We start from the raw sequence: 21,426 nt of genomic DNA on the forward strand, positions 1-21,426 counted from the left end.
AGTCCTCCTTTAGTTTAACATTAGAAAGAAAAAATCAGTTCCTCTTTCCTATATTGTTGCCAAAGTAAAGCAAGTCAAGACAGACCTGGAAAACAGAGATCTTTTATTTAAAAATGGCTACCGGCTTCTTGATGGGAAAGACCAAATATGATGACTAGTATTTCTTAGACACTTGCAGTTTGTTTGGTTTTTTGTTGGCCAAAAACAAACAAGTGGATCTTCGAATAGATCAAGCCTGCTGAACTTCCACCTGGAAACCAAGATGACTTAAATTACGGTATCCCTACTTCAGTACATCATGGAAGAGATGACTCACTGGAAAAAAAAAAACAAGAATGCTAGGAAAGGTGAGGGGGCAACAGAAGGAGAGGAAGACCACATATCATATGGATGGATGGACTCAGTCAAGGAGGACACGGCCATGAGTCTGCAGGGAATTGAGCAGAGCAGTTGTTAAGGATGGGGCTTGAAGGTGTCTTATTCACGGGGTCACCATGAGTTGAGATTGTTTCACTGGTACGGAGAAAGGATAGAGCTTTGCAGCATGGACGGAGGAGAACATTCTTTGAGACACATGCTGTGATTTGCTATTAGAAAACCTAAGTGTTTCGCTTCTCTTAACTGCCAAGGGATAGTTTTCTTCAAGGATGTGTTGATTCAGCGTGTTTAATTTCCTGCCATGAAAGAATCCAAGGATTGTTTCATACCCTCTAAAATTTCACAGATGAAACGTGGGGGATGTGTGTCCAGCCAATATCATTTGTAGGTCAAGAATCAGGGTAGGCAACCTTTTTGAGCCGGGGGCGGGTTGCTGTCCCTCAGACCATGGGGGGCCGAACGCGGAGGGGGGGGAGAGCTTCCACCCTCCGGGGGCGGGACCACGTACCAGGGGTGGAGCGTTCCACCCTCTGGAGGCGGGGCCACATGCTGGGGCGGGAGTTCCACCCTCTGGGGCGGGGCTTTCTCTGCTCCCTTTCCCGACCTCCAGCTGTTGAGAGACAGCTAGAAGGGGGGGGGGATTGGGAGAGGGGGGGTTGACAGGCGCGTGCCTGTCCTCCTGCCCTTCCTTGGACCCCAGCTGCCTCCCAGAGAACCACGTAGGGGCCCATGAGGGGCAGGAACAACAGGTGCACGGCCCCTGCTCCGTCCTCGGGGCTTGCCATGGCCTGAGGTGTCCTCCGAAGGACACCTCAGGGCTGCCAAAGCCCCGCGGGGAGGAGGAGGCGTGTGCCGCCCTCTCCTCCTTGGCCCCTTCCTTCGGCCGAACGGGCTCCAAGGGGCCCTTTCGCCGAAGGGGGGGACAGGGCCGAAACCACTCTCACTGTTAAAGCAAGACCTTTTAGCATTGAAAGCACTGAAAATACTAGAAATGCACTTTGGCAAGTCACACCTGTCTCACCTCGAAAGACTGCATGCCCACAAACTGACATACCTCACCACACCACTTCATTTAAAAGCACCACCTCGCATGAACGCAGAATACACAGAAAGCACTTTGGAAGCCACTGCACTTCAGAAAGGCTGGTCCCAACTGACAATCTCATCACTACACTCTCATTTAAAAGCACACCTTTCAGCATTGAAAGCACTGAAAACTACAAGAAATGCACTTTGGAAAGTCACACTGTCTCACCCTTCCGAAAGGCCTTGCATGTCCCACACATGACACTCTCATCACTACCCTCTCATTGTAAAACGCACACCTTTCACGCATTGAAAGCACTGAAAATACAGAGAAATGCACTTTGGAAAGTCACACTGTCTCACCTTCAGAAAGACTGCAGTGTCTTCTTCCTACTCTTCTGCTCCTTCATTCCTCCTTCCTCCTCTTACTTCCTCATTCCTCCTCCCTCCCTCCCTTCTACCTTGCTCCTTCCTTCCTACTTCTTCCTCCTCCCTCTCTCTCTCCCTCCCTCCCTCCCTCCTCCCTTTCTCCCTGCTCCTTTCTTCTTCCTTCTCTTCCTCTCTCCTGCTCCTTCCTTCCTTCTCCCTCCCTGCCTCCTCCTCCTCCTCCTGCGGACCCCTCCTCCTTCTCTCCAGGCCCGCGGTGTGGAGCAACCGCGGGCTTGGGGAGAAGGATGAGTGGGACCCCTGCCTCCCTCTCCCCAGGGCCCCCGGCGACACTGCCTCTCCTCGCGCTCTGGGAGGGCCAAGGCTTCCCCACAGGGCGGGGAGGGGAGGCCAGCGGCCGGCTGCCCACGCGCTTTCCCCGCCCTCAGGGCGGGCAGAAGCCAGCCCTGAGGCAGGGAAAGGCCAGCGCCGGCTGCCCCAGCGCTTTCCCGCCCCCTCAGGGAGGGCGCGAGGCCGGCCCTGAGGGGCGGGGAAGGCCAGCCCGGCGTCCCCGGCGCTTTCTGCCCCTCAGGGAGGGCAGACGCCGGCCCTGAGGGGTGGGGAACGGGCGCGCTGGCTTGCCCCAGCGCTTTCCCCGCCCTCAGGGAGGGCAGAGCCGGCCCCCTGAGGGGTGGGGAAAGGCCAGCCCCGGGCATCCCCGGCGGCTTTCCCCGCCCTCGAGGGAGGGCAGAGGGGCCCGGCGCCCGACGGGGCGGGGAACAGGCACGCCGGCAGCGCAATGGTGGCAGGGACGGCCTGGGACTGCTCTCTCGGTGCCCGCGGGCCAGATGCGGCCCGCAGGCTGTAGGTTGCCGACCCCTGGTCAAGATGATGAAAGCTATTAAAAGGAAAGAAAAACAAGCTAGTTAGTCGGACATCAGTTACTTTTGCCTGAACCTACTGGGAAGGGAAATAATCCTTTCCCTCTCTTCTCATCTGATGTGTTAACTGAGTGCACAATTATCTTTTTACAGTGTGTAACTCAGTTTGCCAAGCAAGGAAGCCACCAAGGACATAAAGGAAAAGAAAGGAGGAGCCGAGCGAAACGAGAGAGAACAGAGATATTTTTCAGGCAAGCTTAAAAAGTGGGAGGAGAGCCGGATTACTGTAATCAGGACTGTTCCTGTGAAATTGGGACAGTTGGAGAGTATTAAAACAGGGTGCCGTCCACAGAGAAGGGGAATGGACTGTGCACAGTGTATGTTGCAGAGGAGCATTTGGTGTGCAGGCCACATGGTTCCTTCCTTGCCGGTTTTAGGGATGATGCCGGGTGGATGAATTGGAGTGATTCAGGAGCTAGCTTGCAGATGATTGGATAGCAGCTTGGGAGAGGTGCTGGTTTCCGATGTGGAATAACTTCTTGTGGGGAAATACAGATACAGTGGTGCATGGGGTTAACGAAAGTAAGTCGTTCCGCGGACCGCTTCGAAACCGAAAAGCTTCGTAAGCGAATTGCCAAGGCGGGTAATGGGGGAAAAGCCGCGATCCGTTGCGAAAAAGCCAGAAAAAAGCACCAAAAGTTTTTTGGAACCCGAAAAAACATTCGTAACAATGATTCCCATGGGATTTTTCGATCGCGAAAATTCGTAACCTGGGTATGTCGTCCCCGGAGGTACCACTGTATTGGAGCCTTCCTTTCTCACTCAAAATTTAGTATATAATTAATCCTGATAGCAATCACTCTTGTATACTCTAAAGCAAAACAGAAGAACTGCAAGAGAGGAAGGAAATTAACAAAATGGAGGAGCTTGTTTTAATGCCTGCAAGAAGAGATTATTGTGCCCCAGAAAAAAATTAGAGACAAAATTGTACCACTAGTATAATAATATATCCCTACAGTACCAATCAAAGGAGGGTTATGTTATGCTTTGAATAAACTTAGATAAACCCACCCATACATAGCTTTGCTGAAGTGCTTATGGTCAGATGTTCCACAGTAACAAATTGGAAGGAAATATGTTGATATGGAAGCTAAAATGCAGCAATAAACCCCAAATCAGAACCTACTGTACTGATTCTCCATTTCATAATCTTTGTGTAAGCACAGCTTTGCAAATAAGGCCAGAAAAAGTAGTGCAGCCCACAACAAAATTTAATTGCCAGATTGCCTACATGTACTTGAGTGAGTCATCCATACTACATGTATGGTGATAGTCTGGAAGGGGAAAACAAGCTTAAATTCACCCACCACTCTATCCCTGTATATAAAACTCTTGACTTAGAGGTGATGATGATGATGACTTGCAAGTGGCAGATAGGGAAGGAGAGAAGTTTCCAATTCTTTCTCCTGTTTTCCTCCTTCACATCTCTTGTTTCACATCCTATTTAACACAAGGGGCTGGAAAGGGAATCATGTAGCCCTTATACAACATATAACTACTTCTAGCATTCTTCACTGTTGGCTCTGCTCCCTAGGTATGCTAGAACTTGTAGCGCAACAGTATCTGGAGTGCCACATGGTTACCGCAACTGCCATAGGCAGATAAAGGGAGCAGGCCAAGGGTGCTTTGCTTCTTTCAACTTAGAAATGGGGATTGGGTGTAGGGTTGCCTTGCCCTGAGTCTCCAGTTTTTGTAGGTCATCTTCAAGCTGGAGACAAGGGTGAAAAATCTTCAGCTCAGTCCAGGACAGAGGAAAGGGCTGTGTGCAAATCTCCAGCTCTTCTAGGACAAGAGTTTGCAAAAATTTTCAAGGCATATGCTATTTCCTGTTGCAGTTTGCACAGACTCTCAAGAGGATCTGTGTATGTATTTAATTAGCTTCCTCCTTCCTGCCAAGTTACTGTTGAACCAGGTCTCACCCTCTGCCCTTTTGGCTAGAAATGTTAGCTAGATCAAATGTTCTTTAAGTAAGTGAAATAAATTTCACCTTGATTTTGAAGCAGTCCCGTTGCTAAAGATTTCTGTATTAATTTTCAAACAGGAAAAATATGTTCTGTCTATGCCTGCGTGTGACAAGATAGGACAAACTATGATTGATATGTAATATAAAACACTTAATGACATTACTAGGGGTCATCCTAGGTTTTGGCCTGGCACAATCCTGAACTGACAACCCTACTCAGTGGTACATGTTAACTTTGCATAGAGACTGGGATGGCCACTAGCCTCTGTTTTGCAGCCTTCCAAGCCTTTCTGAGTACCTACAAACAGATTGCTCTGCTGATTTGTAGTGGCAGCAGTGTTGCCAACAAGCCTCGAAGATAATTCCCGAAAATGTTTGTCCAAAACACGCTGAATCCCCCAGATCACACGGAATATTCAGTCACAATTCCCGGAAAATTCCCATAATGTTATATTGGCAGATGTTTTGCAAATAAACGTAAACATAATTGAATAAAAATAACTGTAACTTATTTCAACTCTCAAAATCACCATTGAACCAAACAAAGAATCTTTCAGTCCTTTTAAGATTTTTATTTTGACATGAAGGGGGTTGAGGAAGCTTTGTGCCAAATAGAAATGTGTTCGGATGCAACCGCACTGCAGAAATAAATCCAGTTTGACACCCTTTTAATTGCCATGGCTCAGTGCTAGGGAATCCTGGGAATTCTAGTTTTCGGAGACATTTAACCTTCTCTCTCAGCAAACTCTGGTGTGACAACAAACTACAATTCCCAGGATGTCATAGCACTGGGCCATGGCAGTAAAAACGGTATGAAACTGGATTGTCTCTGGAGTCTGGAGTGAAGATGCAGCCTGAGTTGGGTCCAAGACACACTGCAGAAATAAACCAGTTTGAGACTGCTTTAACTGCCCTGGCTCAGTGCTAGAGAACCCTGTTTTGTGAGAAAGAGCTCTGGTGCCACAATGAACTACAATTCCCATGCATCTGAGGAAATACGCTTAAGTCTAGGAAAGCTCATGCTGCCAACTTTTTTTTCAGTGAGACTCAAAGGTGCTACGAGATCTCTCTATCATCATCACCATTATTATCATTATTAAATCCAAATGCAGCTGAAGAAGTGGACTTAAACTGGCAACACTGATATCCTGTAGACTCATTCTCTGGGGCTGTGATCTGGAAGCGTGGAGGCAATTCCCTTGTTCAACCAGGGAATCCTGGGAATTGTAGTTTGTTGTGACATGTTGAGACACTGCTTTTACTGGCAGCCGGGGCTCCATGCATGAAATTCTGGGCTTGGTGGTTTGTTGTGCCCAGAATCCCATCATCACAGGGAGCCTTGCAGTTAGAAGCAGTGCCAAACTGGTTTATTTCTGCAGTATGGATGGCAATGGAAAAGAGAACGAAAAAGAGAGTCACAAAACAAAATTCTGGGAAGACAGGGCAGGGATGCCAACTTACCAGGTGCTCTGCCCATGCTCAGAGGCATATTTAATCACTAACACACACACACACACTCAGGGACATCACATTCACATCACACAACCCAAATGGTCCTCACAGTACAACAACGACCCTGAGAGGTAGGCTTGGGGCACTATGCTCAAGCTCAGGAATTCAGAAATTCAAATGTCACTCTCAAGCACACACAGAAGTCCACAACATCAAGCCATGATACCATTATCAAGTATTGCCTTTGTGTGCCTTAAAACTTATGTCTTACTTGGAAATCCAAGGCAATTGGAAAGCCAGCCAAGATCCCTCACTCCCTGCCTCTCTCCAGCACTGCAGCCACTTTGCTTTCCACTGGAGCCTGAGAATGCCTGTGGGGGGGTGCAATCACTGTCCTCTCTCTGATTGGCTGAACTATTCCTCCAAACAGTTGGGGTTGGTTGGGCTTGCTCCGTCCTGGCTGTCAGAGGGAGTCATTAGAGAGAGAGAGTTTTTTGGCTCTCTCTTGGCTGAATACTGTTACACTCCAAAGGGTTGGTTGCTCTGCAGCAGTCTGGAGCTGAAATGGGCCAAAGTTGCGGAAAAGGCACTGAAAAAGAGCCAGGTGAGAAAATCACACGAAAAGCTCTGAAAAGTCCCCGTTTTCGCGTGAAAGTCGCGAAATTGGCAACTTTGTGAGTGGTGTAGGAACTGTGGCCCTCTGAGGATCTGCAGGGATTGCCCTCTTAGACCTTATTGGGGCTTGACAAATATGGTTTTCCCAGTGAATCCACACACTGAAAATGACCTCTCCTCCCTAGGAGGTTCGGTCCCTTTGTGAATTGCATTTCTTAGCCATGCTTCCGTGTAATACAGTTCTGGGAACTGGTTTAGATATATAGCTCTGCTTATCTCTCTAGCTGCCTATCTATCACATTATCGATGTACATAACGATGTACAAATAAGTCAACTAGGCAGGTCCCTGCCCTGAGAAGCTTAACTCTCCATTTTGACAGTAGGAGATCTTGGAAGAGGAAGAGGAGGAGGAGGAAGAGTGTTCAGGGAAGGACTATTTTCATGTCTGCTTTAGCATTTTTAATGTACGTAGCTGGCTGAGACATTGCAGGACCCCAGGTGTACTCTGACTCTCAGAAGGCCATGTTCTCTTGAGAAGCCGGAGGGGTTATTCTTTCATTGCAACAATATCCTGTCTTTGATGTTTTGTAGAGTGCAAAATGTAGCCAACATGTAGGCTGGTTTGCATCCTAATCGTAATTATGGCAAATAGGAGAGGAGCACAATTGCAGTCCTCTTTGTTGTGGCTTTTTTTTTCTGCCCAGGAAGCAAACATAATTTTAAAGAAATCCTCCAGTTATAGTAATTGTGGAAAGTTGTGGAAACTTGGAAATCCTTCCAGCATTTGGGCAATAAGCTTGTTTGAAAAGAATTCAAGACCTTTTGTGAGCTAAAACATTGATTAGTTTCATTTTCCAAAGCTAGTTTGTCTGCATTTTGAAGTGCTAAAAGCCTGAAATAGGTAAAATCCTATCCTGTACTGACTGTCTATTAATAGCCTACGTGCTCCTTTTTTCTGTTTTAAGTGAGAGAAAAAAACCCGGCTGTGCAAGCTGATATTTGCATTCTGATATTTCAGCATTTGTTCCACATTTCTAAAATGGAGCCAGGAATAACAGTTTGTTGGAGATTTTTCCTAAACAAATTCCTTCAAAATTCACTGCGCCCATAAGGTACCATTTCAAAACATGTTGGTGATGCTGTTCGCTGATATTCCAGAACTCAGAGAGAGTTGGCTGAACAACATTTCCAGTAGTTGTGGGGTAGCTCCAACAGCTGCTTGTTTGCCCTTGAAGACTGTCCAGCAAAAGAAATAAAAAATAACTAGAACAGGGATGATGGGAGTTGTAGCTCTTCACCTCTGGCTTGAACTCACCACCTGGTTGTGCACCGCGCTGACCAGTTTTGGCCAGTGGTTATAGCTTAGCAAGAGTTACAGAGAATAGGCTGAAGACCCCGACAAACTCTCCAAGCCTTCTCACTCTTGCTTCCACAGAAGTCTTCACCCTTCTTCAGGATCCAGCTGGCTCTTGTAGCTTCACCCAAGACACCAGACAACTCAGTAGTCTTAAATAAAAGATCTACTTTATTCTACTATATACAGCTCCAAAACTATCCAACACAACAATACTCAACTCCTCACTATCCACTACTACTACCCACTCTACAAAATACATTGGGATGCATAGTCATTATTATAGTCAATGCATGGTACCACCCACTGTTGTCTGTTTCCACCCAGTAGGCATGTACATCGTTCTCTTGGTTCATCCTACAATTAATGATTTCATCATCTCAGCCTTGACCACTTAACAATTGTCAGGTGTGTCCAATCATCCACTTTACATTTCTTGTCCTTGGCATTCAGGACTTGTTAATTGTATTATCATTTACACCTGTGTGGTTCTCAATTGGCTTCTGCCGAGTCATCCTGACTCTCACATACATGTTTTATTTCATTTACTGTATATCCCATGTTGCTTTTTCCTTGACATTATTGTATGAGAAAACAAAGTGGAAACTGAGCTGGAGATTAGCGAGTTTTTCCATGCCTTACCACACAACGCCACAGTGCTTCAGTTTTCTTTCTGAGGGAGATGGTCTTAAAAGCATGTCTTTTGTCTAGCTGGAAAAATCTGTTCAACAAAAGACACACTTTTATAACCGTCTCCCTAGGAAGAGAACTGAAGCACTACGATGTCATGCAGTAAGGCATGGAGAAAGCTGCTACTCTCCATTTACGCTTTGTTTTCTCATGTGATAAGATTCTAGGAAAATCAGTAAAAATTGTAGAATACATTGAAGGACATAAGAGGTTTCTCTACACATATGGAGTCTATATTTTTGTTTTCAATTAGAATACCAAGTGACATAAAACACAGCAAAGCATTTCAGGTTACAAATTTAAAACAATGATTCCTGGGAAGGGGGAACCATTTTATTTGCTATGCCCAGTCATCCTCACTGGGCTGACCTGCATATACAAAGCCAGATCTACATCTCAGTTTCTACTGATCAGAATTCTAGCCATTTAATTTAGTGGGAGTGGGAAGAAGCTTTGTGCATTAGCAATAACTGGGAGTCAAAAATGCTGGGTAATCTACTGGAAATAGTCTAGTGATCAGTCAGTTGCTTTTTTTCTTTCTGCTTCTTCCTGATGCATACAGATTGCACAATCCAGCATTTTCTTGCTGCAGAATTTGGATTACTGAGTGAAAAAAATTAAACCCCTTCCCTGCCCTTTAGGAGCTGTCAATAATGGCATCTGGGAAATATCGAACACTGAAAGCCTTTTTATTCAGCTTGCGTCCATATACCCAGCACTAGGATATAGTGTGTCTCAGCATAGAGCAGCCTAAGTGGGAACGATATCACCTGCAGCCTCTGTTACTCTTTATCATCGGAAGATATTTTTGTTTGTGGCTCTTCAGGGTTAAGAGCTTTGACCAGTTCTGCTACATCCTCTGGGAGAATATGATAATGACTAAAAGGACAAATGTGGCTGTCTGTACAAGGTCACATAGAAGCTCTCAACACATGTTTGTAATGATTTTTCAGTGACTTGGCTGAGAACAGGAACTTGCTGAAGATTGTAGAACAGAGAGCCCTACATCCTGCTGATTCTTGTACCTTGATGGCTATTCAGGTTATGAAGCTAAGGAGAATTTATTGATTTGATTTCTAGTCCAAATTTCTCCCCAAATGGGACTCAGAGCAGTTTACAATACAGATTAAAGCAAAATGGCTAAAATAATATGAATTACAAAACTTTAAAAAGTATTCAATAATCTAATTAAAACATTACTTTGAGACATTAATTTAAAACAAACAAACATCCCACACAAAGGACATTCTACATACACGTTGTGTCTCCCTTATCCAGAATTTCAAAATCCAAAGTAGTCCACAGAGATGAAAACTAGGACATGTGGCCAGGCAACATCAGTGTGTGGTCAAGATGGCAAAAATGAGGAAGAACACACAAGCTAAGAGAGGATGCAGCAGTTTCTTTTTGTCTGAGCCTGCTGGGAAGGGCACAGTTTTACACCTTCCTTTTTTCTTCCCCTATAGAATTAATGGCATGCAAACTACTTTTGTACTTTGAACTCAGTTTGCAGTAGTTGAAGTAAAGGGAGGATAAAAAGAAACATGGACATTTTAAAAATAGCTGAAAGGTGAGGTGACATAGGATTAATAGAGACAGTGTGATTAAATTGAGACAGTTGGAAGGTATGCATGACTCTGTCTCTTCTGCTTGAGATTTTTTTTCTTTCCACGCCAACCCTTTTTCTTAGGATAAACTAGTATACAGTTGGGAGTAGGGTTGCCATAACCCGGCTGCAACCGGGTTTTTCCCGGTTTTGGCGGCACCTGCCCGGTCACGGCACAGGTGCAGCTAAAAACCGGGAAAAGCCCAGTTGCAGCAGGGTTGCTAGGCAACCCTCGGGGCCTCGGTGCCCTCCTCCTCCTCCACCGCGCATGGCCGCGTGGAGGAAGAGGGGGGCAGCGAGGCCTGGGACGGAGGAGGCTGCAGGGAGGTGGCGCCTCTTGGGCGCAGCCACGCCAACCTCCCCGCTTCCCTGCAGCCTACTCGCCTCCTTCCTGGTCCCCACAGGGGCCAGGGACGAGGCGAGGACCTGGCGATCGCCGGCGGTCTCCTCGCCTCCTTCCTGGTCCCCGCGGGGGCTAGGAACAAGGCGAGGCCCTGGCGATCGCCGGCGGTCTCCTCGCCTCCTTCCTGGTCCCTGCGGGGGCCAGGAACGAGACGATGCCCCAATCCTTGCCCCCGATCGCGGTGAGGCATGGGGCCCAGGCGGGGAGGGAAAGCCTCCTTAAGTGGAGGCTTTCCCTCGCCGCTTGGCCTCCGCACCCTGCCGCGATCGCGAGGGGAAATGTAGGACAGAATTTTAAATGTAGGACACGGTTTTGTGTGTCCTACATTTGAAAATTTTGTCCTACATTTTTCCCGGTTTGGAGGTCCGGCAGTATGGCAACCCTAGTTGGGAGTGCAGTTAATGTTTATTATTGTGGACTGATGGAAGTTTTAAAAGAAATCTATATATAATTTATTAATAGTTGTTTAGTCATTTCTTTTAGTGCATTATTTTTCTGTAAATTGCTTTGTGTATTCCCATGATACTCTTTTGTTCTTTATATTAATTTTCTATTGTTTCTATATTTACATTTTCACACACTTTCCATCAATCAATATATCTATTGACTTTTCCATTTACACTGCTGTCTTACCTCGTTGCTGATGAGTCTGCATGGGTTTTTTAAAAATCTGATTGAATATAGATTGTTTTGCATTTATTTTCTGTCTCTGATCTTTTTTTGAGGGCCACTGTTAGCTCACCAGAGGAAGTTCAGTCAAGCCAAAGGATATATAAATTTTCATGGTAGATTTATCTAGTGGTGGTAGCAGTATTACCAGTATATATGCCAGTGTATGCCAGTGTAGTGTAGTGGTTTGACTGCTGGACTGTGACTCAGAAGACCATAGTTTGATTCCTTGCACAGCTGTGGAAACCCACTGGGTGATCGTGGGCAAGTCACACTCTCTTAGTGTCAGAGGATGGCAGTGGCAAAACCACTGTGCCTGTGTAAGACAAGAGTCCCTGAAACTGTGACTCGTGTACTTCTGTACTGTGTATTAGATTATATGACGTCATTTTATTCACCCTCTTCTAGTCAGTTTACCAGCAGGCTCACAGGAGAAACTGGTAATAGATAATATTCTTTATATTCTTTATAGTACTGGGCAAGTGGTGGGTTTGATTTTTTTTTAAAATGCTATGTGGATTATGTATGAAAGGGAGGCAGTGTGATGTAGTAGTTTTGAGTGTTGGACTATGACTCTGGGTTTGATTCCCCCCTGCTATCAGGGTTTGATTCCCCCCTGCTATGGAAACCCACTGGGTAACCTTGTGCACATCACACACACACACTCAAACAAAACAAACAGCTTCATTTATATACTGCTTCATACTGAACTAACAGTGTTTAAGTGGTTTACAACTGTAAGCTAATTGCCCTCAACAATCTGGGACTCATTTTAGCAACCTCAGAAGGAGGATTGATTATTTATTTATTTATTTAGTTAGTTAGTTAGTTAGTTAGTTTCCCCGCCTCTCCCAATGGATTGAAGCGAGGTTACAGACTATTTGAAATTATACAAACATACAATACAATTCATACACATGTAAACCATTAAAACCATTAATTCATTAAAAACGTCAACAATTAAACAATTAATAAATTCAACAGACATAAGGCGGCAGAAAATTCTTGGTCATGTCATATCAGGGGGGTATGCTCGACGGAAAAGTTCCGTTTTAACTGCCTTTCTAAATGACTCCAGGGAGGTTTTCAAGCGAATCTCCTCTGGGAGGCTGTTTCACAATCTCGGAGTCGCTGTAGTAAAGGACCTTTGCAAGGTTGACACATATTTAATAGATGCAAGCCTAAGTCAAGCTTGAGCCCCTTTCGCTGGTTTTGAGCTTGCAACCTTATGGTTTTGAGTGAGTGGCTGCAGTACAGCCATTTAACCACTGCGCCACCAGGGCTCCTTTCAGAAAACCCCAGACAAGCTCACTTTAGAGTCAGAAATGATTTGAAGGCACACAAACTACAAGGCAGTATAGTGAGCCCTTGGTATCCTCTGGGGTTTGGTTCCAGGACCCCCCGGCAATAGCAAAATCTGTGGATGCTCAAGTTCCATTAAATACAACAGAATAGTAAAATGGTTCCCTTATATAAAGCAAAATCAGGGCATGCTTTTTGGAAGTTATATATTTTCAAGCTGTGGATGCTTGAATCCATGAATAAAAAAATCCATGGATACAGAGGGCTGACTGTACTAGCACTCTCATCAGTTTTGGAAAGCTGAGTCTACGAATTGCCATTTAAATTTTCCATAGTGTACTAGCATGACATTAAGTCAGGGGTATTGTAGAAAATGAAGATGGCAGATGACTCTGCTGCTCAGCTGGTACTGATCTGAGTGCTTGCACCCAACTTCTTTGAAAAGGGCTCAGGGCAGATATTAGTCACTGGAACTTTTGAAGCTACAGAAGTTCGTGAATGATCCTGACACTGGGCTCTTCTTGAAGGGGAACATGAACTGCCATAATTGATTTCTTACTGCAGACTCTTCCATAAGCTTACAATAAGGCCCTGGGTTCTTTGGAACATACTTTGCAAACCACAATCTTAGAGGACCTGGAGTGACCCTCAGTAACTTTAAAAAATGGTGAAGTGTCAATATTGGTAATTGTGTAGAGGAGAAACATACATCACCATGTAATTTCGACAGCTCAGGCGGGTGTATTGTATTTTTATTTTCCCTCTCAAACATATTTTCTGTAAACCCTCAGCACATTGTCTGCTCAAATGAGTAATGCATGTTAGTACATTTGTGTTAGCTTCTGAGTCACCTCTTTGTTTTATTATGACTTAAATCCCTATGGAAATGAAATATTGGTAGAGGACTTTAACCTTTTGTTCCAGGGATGTGTTTTGACATAATCATTCCGTATCAACACAGCCTCTGTTATGGGACAAACATTTTGGCTAGTGAAAGCTCTTTTTTAAAAAAAAGGCTATTTCATTCCTAACTGCCTTTAGGTTAAGAAATAAAGAGGAGACAAGCCATATGGTGTACCCACCCTGACATACTCATTTGTTTTCCTGTGAGTAGCTGTTCTGGAATTCAGCCCACTTCTGATTGTTTGGATATGTTGGCCATGTGGCTTATGCTTCATGCCCACTGGAGTGATTGGATTTGGATTTACAAGAATATTGGCCATTCTCTGCTGGAGAGCAAACTCCTTTTTGAACTCAGACAGCACTTCAAAAAGAGCCTGAGAGGTTATCACAGGCTAAATGGGGTTGAATGCAAGACCTTGGTGGTTACCCAGAGGGGTTCTTTGAATTCAGGGCAAAACCTGGCCCATCCTTCCTTAGGATGCATCTGCACTGTAGAAGTAATGCAGTTTGACATCACTTTATTTGCCCTGGCTCCATTCTACAGAGTCCTGGGGTTTGTAGTTTTTGCACACTTTGGCAAAGGAAGCCAATGACCTTGTAAAACTGCAGATCCCAGGATTTCATAGAATGGACCTGCAGCTCTTAAAGGTAAACTGCATTATTTCTGAAGTATAGGTGCATCCTCAGTCTGGTGCCCTTCAGATGTTTTGGACTACAGTCCCCATCAGCTCCACCCAACACAGCTAATGGTGAGGAATGTGGGATTTGGAGGCTAAAACATCTGGAGGGTGCAAGGAAGAGAGAGGCTGATCTTGAATCACAAATCAGTCTTACAGCACCCTGTTATTAAAGGGCTTCTATGCATTTCAGCAAGGGTGAGCAAGTAGAGTGAGTCATGGGGCCATTTTCTTCTCCCCACCCCCCCCGGACTGTGTGGGGGTTGCGTGGGCTGCCACAATTGCCAAAAACCAAGAACAGAAAACCAGAAGTTGCAGGAAGTTTGCAAAAACAGTTACTTTTATGTTTAAAAACATGCAGAAAGGCCTTTTAGTCTATTGAAAAGATGAAATGATGCTCCAGTGGATTCCAGGAGAGGCAACTCTCTCACACACACCCTTGGAAATAGAAGAAGGGACATCTGAGAACTTTAGAAAGATCAAAGGCTGCAAAAACATCCCTACATTGTACACTGTGCTGGAGGAGTAGCAAAAATTGCCCTTACTGTCCTTGCAATGTTGGTTTAATTCACACCAGTTGGTTAATGAAATGGTGAGTACAGATGGAGATTCCCGTATTATGATTTATTTTAAAATTAAGATGTCTCTATCTGGCTCTTACTCAGTAGCTCGAGTAAATTTGAATTATCCCATTATAGCATCACAGTGACCAAGTAGAAATTTTAGTAGAGAGTGCTACCTAGCACTAATTTGACCTGGCTTTAGTTCCAACTAGACGAGAGCCACTAAATCAGTGGCATTTTACTATAGGTAAGCTCACCATTTAAAACTTGTTTAAATGAGTATACTTTAGTATGGTTTAACCAACAGGTTTTGACCTGTGGCGACTCTATGAAGGAAGAAAGGCCTCCAAGTCACCTCAACCACCCTGCTCAGCTCCTGCAGATTCATGATCGTGGTTTCTTGGATTGAGTCTATTCATCTGGAATGCGGTGTTCCTCTTTTCCTATTGCTCTCTGATTTACCAAGCATTATAGTCTTTTCTAGTGAGTCCTTTCTTCTCACAATATGGCCAAAATTTGTGTAATGTGTATTTTTTCCTGCTATTATCTTGGGTCAGTGATTGTAAATAAGGGAATATTTGAAGGTCCTTAGCCTTTATATGCTATGCACAGAACGGAGCTTTGCAGGAAGGGGAGTTTTTTCATGATCTTACGTCTATGTAGGCATAAAATAGAATTAGGTTGTGCTTTCTCTAGTTAGTAAGAACACATCCAAGTTGACAAGAATTTAGCCAACTGGTCCAGCTTACTTTGCTTTGCCCTCCCTCCATATTCTACTCTTAGCCCTACCCTCTATCTTTGTCTCTACCCACTGCTGAAATACAGCATTTCAGACCCTCTTCAGAATGGAATTTGGCACCTAGGTTGAGAAGGGTTGCCCATCTCTGACTAGAGTACCAAGCCCAAATGAGCTTTTGGTGTGTGCCTATATGATCTGTTTGGGCACGAATTCAAATGTTCAAGTATAGTTGAACTTGTATTTATATGGAGAAGGAGGACTTAAAATAAGCTATTATTCAGTGGTAACTAATGCAATTGACAAATTGGATATTTGTGAAAGAGGTGAGAGAAGAGGCAGACTGAAAGTCTACATAGCCTAAGAAGAGAAGATAACTGTGACAGTTATTCAGTTTGTGGTCTACAAATGTCAAGATGACATTTGAGTAAAATGGACTGTGGTTATCCAAGAAGCATATGCATCTTTTTTAGTGGCTGTGAATAGTTATTTTTAAAAAGGAGACTTCCCGCCCTCTCTTTTTCTCAATTTGAATATAAACATAAATATTGCCTCACAGCACTGGAGAAGAAGCAAAGGAGTTGCAATAAATGGTAGTCAGTGACCACAAAAAGACACTTGTTGGATGAGACCCAAGGTCAGGCCAATCCAAGAACCTGTCGTACATTTCCAGCATTTCGTATCTGGAGATATATTGCCTCTGAACTTAGAGGGGCCATTTTGCTGTCATGGTTAAAAGCTTTTGATAGATTTGCCCTCCATTAATTTGTTTGAGTCTCCCCTTTAAGCCATGCAACTCAGTAGTCCTTATCTTGTCTCATGGTAATGAAATAATTGAGTACTGTCCCCTATACCTAAAACACAGCTATATTATGTTGTAGATCCAGAGGAGTTGTAGACACTATGCTGACCTTCAGTAAACAAAATACCCCTCATATCCTCTTAACATTTCTACAGATAGAGATCTTGCATAATCATGAAATCTGTTGTTGATGATGTGTGGCTTTAAGTCATTTATGATGACTCTAAGGCAAACCTACCATGGCATTTTGTTGGCAAGGTTTGTGCAGAGGAGGCTTGCCATTGCCTTCCCCTGAGGCTGCGAGCATGTGGCTTGCCCAGTGTAACCCAGTAGTTTCATGGCTGAGCTGGGAATTGAACCCTGGTCTCCAGAGAATAAACTAATATTCAAACTAGTATGCCACGTTGGCTCCTGTGATCACCCAATCTACCGACTTTAAAAGTCTTAAGTTATGCGTTTTCAGTTCTGACATGTATGCATTTTCATTCATATGAGCCTTCGCTATCTGTCTTGTGTTCTGTAAATATATATGACAGTCTTATAAAAATCTTATGTTGTTGTGCATTAGAAAAGGTAACTGATAACAATAACTATTAGGTTCCTCCCCTCCTGTCCTCTTTCTGTTTATGAATAGGACACATAGTCAGATCCCCTTATGCAAGGTACTGAAAAACAATTGCAGCAAATGCTCTTTTTTTTTTTGGCAACATAATTCAATATCTTGCTCTTCATTACTGAATGCTCCTCCTGCCAAGTGTGAAACTGATCTCTTGGTCTAGGAGCAATAGATCAGGTATAGCAAATACAATGCATATACTAATGCTGTTGTAAGGGGTGCACACATTGGCAGTATAATCCTTTGTACATCTTTACTAGGGAAAAATGCCTTAGTTTAATAAGATTTGTTCCTAAAAAAGTATGCATAGGATACTTTAGATCCAGCCTTGGAATACGTGTGTAGGATGCAGCTAACAATTTCCTTGGCTTATTTGGGTGAGTATAAATTGCAGTTGTGTCAGTGCAAATAAATAAATGAATGAATGAATGAGTGTGAATATCAGACACAGAAGGGTCAAAGTGCACTTCTGTGGGGCATGTTGGTGAGCCATGGCTCATATATTAGATTTCTGAAGGGCAGAATTTGATATATTAATATTTACTCTCAGATTCTGAATATATTCCTATGCAGAAAGTCTTATTAATATGGACAGAGTTTAATTCTCAAGTTAGCATGTTTATGGTGGTGCCCTTATTTTACCTTTTAGCTTATGAGTCAATTATAATTTGCATGGGAAAGTGCCTTTCCTTCAGATAAACAAAGAGGCCTAGTAAACATTACCCATTTGGTAATATTTATGATAAATTGCCTCCAGGTAACTTGGAAGGTTCATTGCAATATGCACTAATATGCAATAAGGTTATTGGTAATGGTTTATTTGTTTGCTTGTTTTTTTAAGAGTTGGGCCAACACTTTTGAGAAGAGATTTTTTTCCCTGAAAATATATCTGTCTTCTCCCAATCTGTTGGTGAGTCCCTCTCCCACACATGCATCAGTGGAAAATACCTAGCAAAATCATCTGCTTCTTCTTTTGCAAACAGAGTGGAGGATAGTTTTTTATGGGTTTTTCGGGCTATGTGGCCATGTTCTTGAAGAGTTTCTTCCTGATGTTTCGCCAGCATCTGTGGCTGGCATCTTCTGAGAATGCTTGCCTGGAAAGGAGTTGGGTATATATATATATTGTATAACCTGGAAAGGCAGGAGTGATTTGCATGTGTATTGTTCTGTTGCTAATGGCAGGCCTCAGGGTGGGAGGTGAAACGTCAGGAAGAAACTCTTCTAGAACATGGCCACATAGCCCGAAAAGCCCACAAAAAACTATGGATGCTGGCCATGAAAGCCTTTGACTTCACAGAGTAGAGGATTTTGGACAACCATTTTTATGTCAGACCTAGCCCCCATCCCCAATTTTCTGCTCCAGATGAAAAAGCTTTTGAATTTCTGTTTGGCAGAGACAGCTTCATGTTTTTTCAATTATTTTTCACAAGTAGAGTGAGATGACAGAAGTGGTGACTATTTTGGCCAAGCATCTAGCCAGCGTCGCCTTGTTGCCTAGTATAACTCCTACTTCTCTCCTCACTCCAGCAGCTATTTCATCATGCTCTGATCATACATTTGCAAGACTGCTTTATCTTTTTTATTAAAAAAAAATCATTATTAGACACTCAAATTTTATACTGTAAAAACATAGCTAACATACATTAAACAAAACAAAGCACACACAAACAGGAAATAGAGAGTTATACAATGGACTTCCCACTTGCCAGTCCTTGGCTGTAATTCTCTGCTTATTCTACTTCCTCTATTGTGTTACCTTTCAGATTTCTACCTGTGAATCCATTCTGTTATTACATAAACATCTGTTTATCCAATAATCACATAGTTGTCTCAATCTCACTTCTAGTATCATTTACCAAATCTCCGTTCTATTGCAACAACCTAATCCATATTGCATTAATTACATTAATTCTAACAACTTAATAATATGTAGTTTTACCCAGCCGATCTTCTTCTAATAAAAACCTCTCTATTAACTTATGATACTATACTACATATTTTTCTTTTTATTATCTTTTGTAACTCCATAAAATTCATTCACTTACTTATATATCCTGTTCCAAAATCCAGTCCTCTAAATCATTTTCCCATACCAACTTCAACCAGATAGCTTAAACAATTGTGCAAGATTGCTTTATCTTAGTTCTTGTTGCTGTCATCACACAGAAGGAACAGGGTGGCAAAAATTGTGTAAGTCTCTTTGGACTTCATTGCAGTTTTCCTTTGAGTCCAGCAGGTGGTAGAACATGGCCTTTTGAACATGCTATTTGCCTTTTATGTATAATAAGATACTGTTGAGTTACCATTTTCTTTGGCTTCTGGGAGGTAAGCAAAAGCAAGATAAAGGATATCTTTGCAATATGTAGTGTGGCTAGCATCCTTACACTGAGGTTCAGCAGGACTCAGACATTGGACAACGTGGTGATTTACAGTGAAGTCACTGCTGTGTATCAGAAGGCAAGAGAAGCTGGGGACTGCATGGTAAAAATACGCAGTTAACTTTCATCTACCTTTCAGTCCTCCTGTGGCAATCTTGAGAATAAAACAAACTTTGGTTCTGAGGTTGTGTCTTATCAAATATGAGCTGGTTTTGCTGACTAACTAGAAAGTACAGGGTTCTGTATTTATCTGATAATCAGGCATGAGATAGCTTTGTTTGGAACAGTTGCTCAGTCTTTCTACTGCCACGTCATTTTCGACTTCTGGTGACACTAAGACAACCTTTTTCTTGACAAGATTTGTTCATAGGGGGTTTGCTTTCCTCCGTCATTCAAAGTTCACAGACATATGCATTTTGGCATCCATTGTAACCTATTCCTTGACCTCCCAACCGGTGAGCATTGTATTTTTCTCCAGTCACATAGTATTTTGATCCATTTGGTTATTGTATGTTGCAAAATTTCCTGAAAACAGAAGTTTAATTCATCTCTCTTCACACTCCTCACACTTGGAATCATAGAGTTGGAAGAGAGCACAAGCACCATCAAATCCAATCCCCTGCCATGTACGAGTACAGAATCAAAGCATCTCTGACAGATGGCCATCCAGCTTGTTAAAAACCTTTAATGAAGGAGACTCCATGACACTTCAAGGCAGCTCTTACTGTCAGGAAGTTCTTCCTAATGTTGAGACAGAATATCTTTTCCTGTAGTGTGAATCCATTGCTCTCTGGAGCTGCAGAAAATAGGCTTACTCCATCCTCAACATGACATCCATTCAAATACTTAAGCAGGGCTATCACATCACCTCTTAACCTTCTCTTCTCCAAGCTAAACATACCCAGCTTCCTAAGTCATTCCTCATAGGGCATGGTTTCCAGACCTTTCAGTGTTTTGGTCACCCTCCTCTGGACATGCTCCAGCTTGTCCACATCCCTTTTAAATGGTGGTGCCCAGAACAGGACACAATATTCCAGGTGAAACCTGACCAAAGCATAAGTAATCCTTGAAACCTGGAAGAAAGGAGGCAGGTTTTAATATTATTAATCCTTCGTTCTCCTGGTGAGAGGAGAAAGAGTTAATAACTGGAGGAGGGGGAAGATGCCACTGGTTGGAGAGCTCCTGTCCCCTTCCTGCCAATGTGAAGAAACGAAAGACCATTTGTGTATTTCCTCCATAGCATGGAACCTTTAACTATTTAAATGTGAATTGCTTTTTGGAATGGAGGGAAAAAAGTGGATATGGAATACCAGTTTCAAATGGCTAGTTCCAGTCAATGGTGTCCCTAGATGGATGCAAAGGATACAGCTACAGAAGGAGGCCGCCATCACAATGAAGGAAAAAGGCTAGTTCACCCCTCCACTTTGCCATAGCAGTGGCTTCCTCCTCAGGAGGAGACCACTGTCTTAGCGAAGAAAAAGTGCCTGTTTTGCCACAGCAGTAGTCTCCTCCTCAGAATGAAGCTGCTGCCACAGTGAAACATAAGGGTGAGCATGCCCTTTTGGCTACACCAGGTGACAGCAAGAGTGGGGATGCCACTAGTTCCACTCAGAAAACAAAAATGTTGTAAAATGCCAAGGAGAATAGGAAAACCTGATATGCTCCTAAAACCAAAGAAATCTGTTAGCAGTAATGCCCATCCATCCATCTGCCTGCCCATCTACCCACCCTCTGCCATACAAAAGCATTTGAAGAACACTTTCACACAATCGATAATATGCATCCTTGTGGATACTACTTTAAGAAGTTTGACTGCTTTTTCTTTGGAGTTCGAAGACTTTTTTGTTCTTCTGCCCCTTTCATAATAGAGCGAATACATTCAAATCATGTATGGCTAAATCACATTTTACTTGCATTTTACCAGGATAATTTTCTTTCTTTTTTAAAAATTTTATTTATTAAAGATTTAAAATACAATTAAAAAA

General features: G+C 43.3%; 1 protein-coding gene and 1 long non-coding RNA gene across 4 annotated transcripts in view; one reads left to right on the top strand and one right to left on the bottom strand.

Moving 5' to 3' along the window:
• LOC121929849 overlaps positions 1–6,447 on the bottom strand; it is a 17,765-nt gene extending 11,318 nt beyond the window's left edge. Inside the window, exon 1 of the long non-coding RNA XR_006103757.1 lies at positions 6,398–6,447. This is a non-coding gene — a long non-coding RNA (uncharacterized LOC121929849). The remainder of the gene's footprint in view (positions 1–6,397) is intronic.
• Positions 1–21,426, top strand: part of NSMCE2 (NSE2 (MMS21) homolog, SMC5-SMC6 complex SUMO ligase) — a 302,808-nt gene that overhangs the window by 56,301 nt on the left and 225,081 nt on the right. The window lies entirely within an intron of this gene.

The sequence above is a fragment of the Sceloporus undulatus genome, chromosome 4 (genome assembly GCF_019175285.1).
Source record: "Sceloporus undulatus isolate JIND9_A2432 ecotype Alabama chromosome 4, SceUnd_v1.1, whole genome shotgun sequence".
Lineage (NCBI taxonomy): Eukaryota > Metazoa > Chordata > Lepidosauria > Squamata > Phrynosomatidae > Sceloporus > Sceloporus undulatus.